This window comes from Myotis lucifugus, unplaced genomic scaffold, assembly GCF_000147115.1.
Source record: "Myotis lucifugus unplaced genomic scaffold, Myoluc2.0 scaffold_50, whole genome shotgun sequence".
NCBI classification, from domain to species: domain Eukaryota; kingdom Metazoa; phylum Chordata; class Mammalia; order Chiroptera; family Vespertilionidae; genus Myotis; species Myotis lucifugus.
Window position 1 is genome coordinate 5,530,857 of NW_005871098.1, and position 4,456 is coordinate 5,535,312.

General features: G+C 38.8%; 1 pseudogene; it reads right to left on the bottom strand.

Moving 5' to 3' along the window:
- Nucleotides 1-330: 330 nt before the first annotated feature.
- On the bottom strand, nucleotides 331-1,801 carry LOC102424078 (annotated as a pseudogene).
- Between the last annotated feature and the right edge of the window lie 2,655 nt (nucleotides 1,802-4,456).

Consider the following 4,456-nt stretch of genomic DNA (forward strand, 5'->3'; position numbering starts at 1 on the left):
ATATTGCTCATCAGATTTTCTTTAGGGGTGAGTTGGGTTATATGATTAATGTGTGTGACATTTCCAATCAAGCATATCTATTTGTGAAAGATTCCCCATAGCCCTCTTTCTGTTCTTGCATGGACTCTCTGTGTTGACTGTGATGGGTAAATGGCTTGAACAAAAAATAAACCTTTGATTTTCTAAGCCCTTGATATTTTGATGCTGCTTTTTACTGAAGCAAAATCTAGCTTATTTTTACTGATACAAATAATGTATTCTGATTAGAGTTAAATAGCAAAAAATGTTTTATAAAATGCTAAATAAGATATATTACTATTCTAATTTTTTTTAATTTAAGACCTTTATTAACAGGTGCTTGCAGTTTGTTGACTTTTTTGAAAAAAATCAAGCTGCAAACTTTTATTACAAATTAAAAATGAGGTTCTTAAAAATCTCAACTTGACCAGATATGAAACAATTTAAAAAACCTTTAAAGGTGTATTGAGAAAAACCAGGCTTTTTTTTTTTTTTTCTTAAAAAACACGTTTGTCATTACCCAAAAGAGACATCTTTAGATAAAAATAATAAAAACCCCATGCTGCATAGATAATGCAGATAAGTTCTAGTAATCTGGTCATGGGGCAAAAAGCAAGCACTTAGTCTTCAGCTCCAATCTTTTGTTCATTTCTTATTGCTGGAATTTCATATTTCTTCTTGTTGGATGACTAAACCGGATGATGGTAAAGATGGTAAGCCGGCATTTTTTACTCAGCTCCGCCCTGCTCAGCCTCGGGAGGGAGGAATTCTCAGCTGGTGGATCAGCTGCTTTTGTCTCTTTGCATCTTGTGGTTTAGGGTTTTCTGGGCGTCTGCATCGGTAGTTGAAGTTGTGGCGGTACCGACGTTGAGGTGGCTGCTGATCTTGGGTCTCATCTCCTTGATTTTCCTCATCTTCTTCATTGCCGTCCTTTCTAGGCTGTCTTTGGTGAGGAGGGCCCCTGCGGAATAGTGGTCTGTAGCCCCGATACATATTCTGTCTCCCTGGTCTGCCTTGTTCTCCTGCACCCTGGTTGTCAGCACCCTCCATCACTTCTCCCTGTACAGGAGGGTTGGAATACTGTGGTCGTCGCCCATAGGGTCTCCGCATGTAGTAAGGTGGGAACCGTCGCCTGCGATAGGGCCAGCGCTGTTGGGCCTGGCCTTCGGGAGCACTCTGGGATCCCTCATTCTTCTCCCCACTCTCACTATTCTGGTAATTCTGCTGGTAATTGCGTGGAGGACCTCTGCGACGTGGATAGCGTCTATAATGGTTATGGTCTGCTGCATATTTACTGCCTTGTACTGGAACTCCACCAGGGCCTGTAACATTTGCTGCCTCCGCACCCTTTTCTCCTTCAACAACATCAAACTCCACAGTCTCTCCATCTCCTACACTGCGAAGGTACTTCCTGGGGTTATTCTTCTTTATGGCAGTCTGGTGTACAAATACATCTTCCTTGGTGTCATTCCTGTTGATGAAACCATATCCGTTTCTTACATTGAACCATTTTACTGTTCCCAAAACCTTCGTTGCGATGACCTTCTTGTCCCCGCCGGCAGGAGCCGCTGATGTGAGGCCACCTGGGTCACCGCTGCCAGTGGTGCCGGGCTTGGTGTTGGCAGCGCTGAGGGTGGGGGCAGCGGGCGGCTGCTGGGTTTCGGCCTCGCTGCTCATGGTTGCGGTGATGGTGACTGGGGCCAGCTGTGGCAGCTGCGGCTCCTCCCGGGGTGTGATGGTAACTAGGCCGGCCGGCGGCGGTGGGGCTGCTCAGGGCTCTCTGGGGTCCGCTCTCTGCTCCCGCTAAATCAAACTCTAAATCCCGATCAAACTCTAAATATTTTTTATCCTGAAAAATTTTGAATTTAGAAAACTTGAAAAAAATAGAATTGTATAATGATCACTATTCATCCTTTAACTAGATTCATTGATTGGTCATATTTTGCTCCCTTTGTGTTATGTTTTTCACATGCCTTTTTTTCTGAATTATTTAAAAGAAAGTTGCATACATCATGAGGTTTCACTGGAAAACTTTCAACAGGCATCTTCTAAGACCAAGAACATTCTACATGACCACACTACAAATTTTGGTTTTGAATAACATATTTACTTTTTTGCTTTACAATATACAAATAGCTTTAGAATTATAATTCTAATATTGCTATCATAAATCTATAAACTAGAGCTTAGATTTTGTTGCAGTCCTTTTTTTTCTTTGAAATATAAGGACACTAAAGATGAGCAATCAGGGTACTGTGTCCAGTATGGAACAGAGTAATTCAAGTTACTGAACACAATCCTAACTTAGTGAGACATATTCTAAGGTCAAAAGGGACTGCAAAGAAATCTTGATAATAATTTGATACAGGGATTCATTTGCTTCTTTTTGCATTCAATTTTAGGATCTGCTTTTAAAAATATTTTTATTACATAGTTTAGTGAATTGCCTTTGTGAAATTTAATGCATAGAATTGCCATAGCAAATGGTCTCAATCATCATAGTTTTGCTGTAATGCAATAGAAAATGTAACTTTGGATAGCAGAAACTATAATTTACAAAATAGCAGTTTTTACAGTTTTAAAAAGTGCAAATGTCTAATCTCTACTAAGAATTATATTTCAATCATATATTATTTTATGTTTACAAAGTGCTTTATCAACATAATTATCATGGACCGAACAATAGTTCTGTGGGGTATGCAGGAAGAACATTCTCCACAGATAACAAACCAAAATGAAACAGGCAGACTGATTTGCCCAAAGTCTCTAGGCTGGGCTATGGGAGCTGCCCCTGTAAATCCACCTTTCTAATTCCAGCTGTTGGAGGCCTCTCACAGTTTCTGGATGAGGAATATGCTTTGGTCCTATAAGGACACACAAATGCCTCATGTGGTTATAATTATAGGTGCCTCAGTCCCAATTGTTAGCACCAGTTGGTGGATGTAACTGTCTCGCCCACCGGTTGTTTTCAAGACAACTGCTCACTCAGAATGAGGGTGTATAAGGGGAAAGCCACGAGCAACTATATTAGTTACCTGTGACCCAAGAACAGATCAGCTCACTCTGCATATTTAGTTAGACCTGTGGGTGGCAACCCTGGCTGCACATTAATTTATGGTTAAAAATCTTGAAGCCCAAGGCACCCTCCACACCAATTGCATCAGACTTTGGAGTTGGAGTCTGGACATCAATTAAAAAATCCCCCAGGTGATTCTGATATGAATCAAGATCCAGAGAGTTAAGAGAAATGTGGTAAATCTCATCTCCTCTAAACCTGTAACTCTTTATTAAATGGCTCAACTCTTGATTTGAACATAACAAAAATACATTCGTTACCTAATTGGTCTACAAATTTTGGGCTCATTGCTATTAATTCAATAAAGCTAAATTTATAGAACAATCCTGCTTAGCATTACACTTTGCCTATACTATCTAATTTAAATCTCTCTTGAGTAGTCATTCTTTTCATTTCACAGGCAAGGAAGCTGAGGCATTTGGGGTTTAGTGTTTACATTACACAGCTGCTAAGTGGTGGAATTGGAATTCAAACCCAAGTAATCTTGACTCAAACACTCAACACATATAACATCTGAGCATCAGTGCCTGCATGAGAACTATTGATTTCATGGGCTGATTCTATGTTTGGTTGTTGACATTTGTTTATGACTTTACGTCTCCCAATATTAGTGATAGCAACTAAAATTGGCTCAGATCTTCCTCATCTCTGCTTTTTTAGTGTCTTGTGATCTTTTCCAGACAAGCAGGTTCCTTGAGGGAGAAGCCATGTTCTGTTCTATACTACTCTATCTTCCATGCCAAGACCAATGCCTGACCCAGAGTAAGGCTCACACCCTAACTATTGTTTGAATGACTGACACTCTAAGCTATATGGACTATACAAATTTGACTAGGTTACACAGTCATATATAAAAAAATATATATAAATCCTTTGGGAATTAATACTGTGGTGTTAAGCTAGAAAATAAATGAAATATTTAATCCACTAAAAGTACAAAAATGTTTCCCTTAAGAATAAGACAGGAATGTCCAGTTTTACCACTCTTATTAATATAGTACTGGAAGTTCTAGCCACAGTAATCAGACAAGAAAAAAAAAGGCACCCAAATTGGAAAGAAGGAAGTAAAACTGTCCTTATTCATAGATGACATAATATTGTACATAGAAAACCCTAAAGACTCCACCAAAAAAAGTATTAGATTTAATAAATGAATTTGGCAACACAGAAGGATACAAAATTAACACCCAGAAATTGATGGTACTTTTATATACCAATAATAAACTCAAAGAAAGAGAAACTAAAAAAAATCAACCCCATTTATCATTGTAACAAACAAACAAAAAAATAAGACACTAGCAATAAACTTAACCACGAAGGTACAAGACATGTACTCAGAAAATGATAGAGAATTGAAAAAAG